General features: G+C 41.7%; 1 protein-coding gene and 1 long non-coding RNA gene across 9 annotated transcripts in view; both read left to right on the forward strand.

The window, feature by feature from the left end:
* The window catches only part of LOC147034570 (RNA binding protein fox-1 homolog 3-like), a 725,225-nt gene that overhangs the window by 73,498 nt on the left and 644,934 nt on the right, over nt 1–6,793 (forward strand). The window lies entirely within an intron of this gene.
* Nucleotides 378–6,793, forward strand: part of LOC147034571 (uncharacterized) — a 48,161-nt gene continuing 41,745 nt past the window's right edge. Inside the window, exon 1 of the long non-coding RNA XR_015059294.1 lies at nt 378–6,793. This exon is cut by the window's right edge and continues 4,297 nt beyond it. This is a non-coding gene — a long non-coding RNA (uncharacterized LOC147034571).

Raw genomic sequence — 6,793 nt, forward strand, 5'->3', positions numbered from 1 at the left:
AAAGATGATCAAGTAGAAGAAAAAGAGAAGTTAATTGACAACACTTCACAAAAGCATGGAACAAGTCCTCCTTCTCATCACAGAAAGGACATATTTCTGTCAGAGAATTATTAATATGGTGAACAAATGTGTTGGAGGGGAGGACCCAGTGTGCCAACCTCCACTGTATATCCGCTAATACACCATGTATGGGTAAGGTATACGTATGAAGCCAAAGGGGAGTACAGGGAGAACCTGGCTCTAACTGCTCTGACCACAATGCTATTCGTGTTCTTCCAGAATGGGAAATGTTTTTCTTTTGTCGAAGAAGATCACAAATTCCAGTCTTTGGTTACAAGATGAAAAGGGGGTGGGGGGGGGATGGGGGGTATGTTTGATCTCCGACCAAAAAGAGCAGAAAGGAGTACTTTGATCTCGGGAAAGCTTAACCGGAAATCCTCAATGATACCAACACCTTCCCAGCCAATATTTAACTGTTTAAACTTCCAGATAACTACATGCACCACTTGGTCCATGAGTCGGACAGATCTGGAACCAACTGCAGATGCTACCATACCAACAGGTTTCCACTTAACCCCAGATATGTCTCTCAAGTCACACACCTTGTTGATTCCTCCTTGGATAAATTTTTGAATCAGGGCCTGACTGTGAGGAATACCAGGGAAAAATTATTGTAAAAAAGGGGGTTCTTGAAGGAACATTCTACAGTTATATGCCTCAAGCAGCCGATGGACATCAAACTTTTTTCAAATGTCGAGTAAACTACGATAGAATGGAGAAAGAGAAACGAAATTTATGTGCTCGAGATCCATCAAAAAAAATGCCAATGATGTCTCAGTTTAGCAGCTTGTTGCAGGAGAAAAAATGCAAATGGTCGCCAGGTTAGCTGTTCAGTGAACAGCAGTTTCTGCAGAGACTCCAATCGAAAGGCCACAATCCGACCAAAGATGTTGATAACACCTTGGCCACCTTCCTTCCAGGGATAGTACAGTATCTCAGGTTGTAGCTAATGGTATCCACTCCAAAAGAAATTTACCAGAATTCGCTGAATAGCCATAATTAGTTGATTTGATGGCTGCAGAACAGTGATTCTGTGCCACAATTTCAGGCCCCCCTAACAAACGGATGCCAACGTTGTCAGACGGAATGAAAACCCGTCATTCTTGTTACAAAAACAGCTAAAATTGATGAAAAAGCGCCCAAAATTGAAAACAACACAGTAATTACGGTCGCAATAACAGATATAATGGAAACCAACATGTTTATTCGACACACAAGAACGGTCGTGACGGAAACAAGAACGCACAATCCCGAAATAGATTGGTGGGGAACAGGAAGCAACATTGGTTATTTCCGGCGCGAAACGTCCGAGAGCGAAACAAAAGCGGTTCATTCCGGTTACTGTAGTGCGAACAAGATGGCGGATGCAGTCGAACGACCTGTTACGGTATGTACATTTTTAGTGCCTTGTGCCTCGAACATAAATGTAATATAGATCATATGTAATGGGTAGTACCGGATGTAGTTTTAACAATTTATTAAACCGAATTTTGTTGTGATGATAATGTTTGGTTTGCCTGTATTTCGAGCCCCCGAGTGAAGGATCGCTAGTTGTGTAGGCCCAGTTCAACCTAGGGGATCGTGTATGGGATCTTTTTACAGTTTTTACTTCATATTAACTTTGTTATTTTATTGGAATTTGCAATTTATTATTACTATCAAATTTTACCTCTTGCAAATATAAACGATCAATCGTCACTGATCGCTGCAGCACGGGGGCACGAATTACACGAAATGTCAGCCACACATTAAGTCAAGAGGGCGCATTTATCGCTGCTTGTATAATATCCCGTACCACAAACGGGTTTTCATTAACAGACATGATATATTCAGGGCAGACTACGTTAAAGTTAACTTACCATAACTTCAAGAACTTTTCAAGCCGCTATGTTTCCCACGTTCTGGTAACCGGAATTAATCACTTTCGCTTCGGTCTCCACCGTTTTGCGATGGAAATAACCGATGTTGCTTCCATTCCGCACCGTTCTATTTCGGGATTGACCATTCTTGTGTCCGTCACGACCGTTCTTGTGTGTAGAATAAACGTGTTGGTTTCGGTTATATCTGCTATTGCGACCGTAATTACTGTGTTGGTTTCAATTTCGGCCGATTTTTCATCAATTTTAGCTGTTTTTGTAACAAGAATGACGGGTTTTCATTCCGTCTGACAACGTTGGCGTCCGTTTGTTAGGGGGGCCTGAATTTTGTTGCAATCAAGTTATTGATGACAAAAGTATGACCTTTATATGAAAGGGACTTCCACAGTCCTTCCCATGTTTTCAGTCTGCACTTAATTTGTTCCAAAACCCCTTCCCAATTTTTCCTCTCCATCTCATGAGTGCCAAGGTACACTCCAAGATATTTAACTCTGTCCATTCTCCAGACCAAGTTCTGTGGGAGTGATGGTGGTAATCACAAGAGAGGCCACTTTTTCCGCACCATTAATGCTGTACTTTTATTCCAATTTATCCCACCAGAGGAGGCCGCAGAGAAATTTCTCAGGCAATGCTGTAAACAGAGACATCGTTTGTACTTTTAATTAAAACACAGACATCAGCATATGGCCGTCTGCACAAATCTTGCTCCTTCTATACTTCTCATTCCCCGAGGTATTTTCTGTCTAATTGATAGCAGGAGTGGCTCAAGGGCAATTATCTATAAAACACCAGAAAGAGGACAACCTTGCCGGATACCCCGTTGAAACGGAAAGGGAGAACATAACCTATTATTAACTTTCCACATACAATGAGTAATGAGTTTTACACAAGAGATGAAAGTTTCACCAAAACCAATTCCCTTCAAAACAGAAAAAGGTATTTGTGATCAACACGATCAAAGGCCTTAGCTTGACCAAGAAACAGTAATCCAAAATCATCACACAGGTGCTTATTGCACGAAATAATATCTCTTGCCAAAAATATATTGTCATGGATAGATCTTCCAGGCACACAATAAGTTTGGTCTGGATGCATAACAGAACTGATAACAGTTTCCATGTGATTTGCAAGTACTTTAGAGATAATTTTATAATCAGCACACAGTAAAGATACCGGTTGCCTGTTCTCTCCCAGTTGAGGGTTCCCAGGTTTTGGCAGTAAACATACAACCGCTCTTCTGCAGGACACCGGAAGTTCTCCATCACATGCTTTCATCAAGAACGTCAAGTAAATCAGGTCCCACAATGTTCCTAAAAGTATTATAGAATTCCCCTGGTGAGCCATCTATTCCAGAGGCTTTTCCATCTTTCAGGCTCCTCAAAGCTGCTCAAGTTCATTTGCCAAAATTGGGGAGTCAAGCATGTGTTGGTCATCCTCCTTGACATTCGTGAACCCAGCAATTAATTATTGCATCACCTCATTGTCCACACTCTGAAGAAAATACAAGTTAGAATAGAGATCCCTCGGTGTATCATTGATCCCTTGCTGAGAGGTTACCAGGGACCCATTGGGAGTGAGTAAACTGTGAATTTGTTGTAACCTTTTAAGAGAGGTCTCTAATTTAAAGAAGTCCTTGTTTGCCATAAACGGTGAATTTGTTGTGACCTTTTAAGAGAGGTCTTGAATTTGAAGAAGTCCTTGTTTGGCATAAACTGTGAATTTGTTGTGACCTTTTAAGAGAGGTCTCTAATTTAAAGAAGTCCTTGTTTGGCATAAACTGTGAATTTGTTGTGACCTTTTAAGAGAGGTCTCTAATTTAAAGAAGTCCTTGTTTGGCATAAACTGTGAATTTGTTGTGACCTTTTAAGAGAGGTCTCTAATTTAAAGAAGTCCTTGTTTGGCATATCCAATATTAAATAGCTCATTCACATTCTTACCAAGGTACCTATTGCTTGTTGCCGTACCATCTCCTCGAGCAATGCTTTCTTAGCCCATATTAATTGGTTACGTGTAACTTTCCCATCCTCATCATTGTTCATTTCTCAGAATACGATTTTCCGTTTTAACCGGTCATTTGATATTGACTGCCTTTTGGTGCTATATAAACTGTAGTGTGGGCAAGAAGTTGTTCTTTGGGTTTTTGCAATATCCCACCACAACTGGAGACTATCAAAATCAGACCGAGAAGACCAAATTTTCTCGCACAGGACTTGAAAGGCATAACTGAAACCCTTGTCTTGTAAGAGACGAGTATTGAGGGACCAGTAAGCACTGCCAGAGGGTGGAAAGGGTAATTTGAAAGACATTGAGATTAGACTGTGATCAGGAAACCCAGTCAGCACAATTTGAGTCGAAGACACAACATTTAACATTAGCTTATTTACATAAAACCTGTCAAGCCTTGCCATTGACATAATGTCATCATTACATCTGCACCATGTGAAACAACGCAAGAGTGGGTGTTGTGACCTCCAAACATCCTTAATCCAGTAATTTTTGATGGTGTCTTCGAATACTTTTGTGGAGGAAACATGCGGTTCATGACCATTCCTATCAATTGAAGGAAGATTGTACAGTTAAAATCTCCCGCAATACAAATAAAAGCAGTTCCATCCAAAGTTTTTACTTTGTCCTGTCGTGTGGAAAAGAAGATTTTCCTCTCCATGGGATCACTTGGTGAGTATACATTTAGGATAACAATCTTTTGAGTGTTGTAAATAAACTCTTCTGATATCAAATGGCCTTTATAGATTTCTTAGAAGGAAAGCTGGTGAGCACACAACCTGTGACTTCGGCTGGCGGTGTAGGAATCCCGCTTAACCACCACCGCCCTTTGAATAGTTTCACCCAATCAGCTACCTGAGTATTCATGGCATAGGTTTATTGTCATAAAATGTCAGCTTTTGCTTTCTCGATTGCTTGAAGGGTTTGTACTTTACGTAAGGTGGCACGACCTCCATTTATATTCAGAGATATAATGTTCAATTCCATTATTGAATATTTTTGGAATGAAGTCACTTTTCTCATTTAGTTCCTTGTTTGCCTTTGTAACAGCTTTCCTTAAGTGCTGAAATTCAGGTTCCTTAAGGGCCTTCCCTTGCAGCAAAGACTTTGCAGCTGAAATGAAGGCCAGAATATTGGGGAAATGATCCTTGATTCGCACGTTGCATTGTCTAAAAGGTTTCTTTCAGAAACCTAACAATGTTTTCTTTAGCCACTTCAGAGTGCTCATCTTCCTCTTGAGATGCACTCAAAGCTTCTCACAAAGGAGAAGGAAGGTCATCAGCCATTACATCTGGTTCATCATGGTCAGTTGATTGTGCTTCAGCAGCTAGCTTTGCTTCTGTGCTACCTGCTCGATCATCTTCTACTTTAGCCTCCCCATCCTCATTCTCCTCAAGCGGGAGGGTGGAGACATCGCCATTAATATCACTATCAGTGATTAATTTACCTTTGCAGGTTTGATCTCTGCTTTCAGAAATCCCTTTGTTTTCATCGTGAGCAGGTGGCATGATCTCAGCCCTACTCTCAACACTGCTCACGATCAACATCATTGGGACTATTTTCCGCTTGTACCACTAACACCTTGCTGCCCTTCTCCTCCTTTTCAGTATTTAAAAGAGACTTTTTCAAAGGCCTCCTTAAACCTATGTCCACAATCATTTCCTCTTCAGGCTGCGACTCCTCTTCTGTGTCGTTTACACAGCCCACAGGTACATCGGCTGACTCATCGTTGACACGATTAACCGCCCTACTTGTTATCTCATTGTGTATACTGTAGCTATGAATTCCATCAGCACCCTTCTAAGCTGTACCCTTGCATTCCGGCGCAGACTCCTGCTCTGAATGTGACTCGTTTTCAACGTCCTCTGTCACGTTCACAGGAGGGCCTGCTCTGGTTACCGTAGCATATGTTTTCCTCACATTAGGACAATATTGCCTTGTGTGGCCGTACACTCCGCACTCACAGCATATTGGCCTCTCTGTTGAGACAAAATCCTATGTTCACGTTTTGCTGTTTTAAACACGACAGAGATATTTAACTGTGTCAAACCCTCTTTTAAAACAACATAGCAAACCTGTCTAAACGTTTTGATGTGTTTAAGCTTTCCGTCCATGGTGTGCACGGAAGACTTTATAATTCTGGACACCACAGTACCGACTGACCGAGTTTTTGAAGAATTTCTTCCTCAGACAAGGTCGGTAAAACGTTGGACAACAAAATCTTTGATGCCAGAGTGTCCCACGATGAAACGGGAACATACCGGTCATCGCACAGAACGAGTCCATTCTGCACAACGTGTGCGAGTTGGACTTTCGAGACAAAAACAATGATCTTGTGGAACATTCGGAACGCCGCCCGAATGTTCTCACAACCGATCAGTTCACCAATCGCGAAAGGAGAGCTTCCTCCAGAGAAAAGCCTTCTGGCGGCACAACACACATATCGTGCTTGTGTGATAACACCTCGTCGGTGTTGTGAGCGGCAGCACCTCGCCAAACTTTACTAGCCATTTTACTCATAAAGAGAAAGAAAATCAAACAAAAGTGTAATCCTAAAAACCTTAATAATAACGAGGAGGGAAACCCACCATTCCACTATCACGAACCACCTTAAGTGGTGAGCCCAAAACATGTCTTTCTCTTTCTCTTTCTCTTTCTTCCTCTTCCTCTTCCTCTTCCTCTTCCTCTTCCTCTTCCTCTTCCTCTTCCTCTTCCTCTTCCTCTTCCTCTTCCTCTTCCTCTTCCTCTTCCTCTTCCTCTTCCTCTTCCTCTTTCTCTTTCTCTTTCTCTTTCTCTTTCTCTTCCTCTCTCTCTCTTCCTCAATAGAAAAGACAAACCAAGGAGAAAGGGGG

Source organism: Eptatretus burgeri, chromosome 1 (assembly GCF_056783735.1).
Source record: "Eptatretus burgeri isolate ZD-2024b chromosome 1, Ebu_testis_v1, whole genome shotgun sequence".
NCBI classification, from domain to species: Eukaryota; Metazoa; Chordata; class Myxini; order Myxiniformes; family Myxinidae; genus Eptatretus; species Eptatretus burgeri.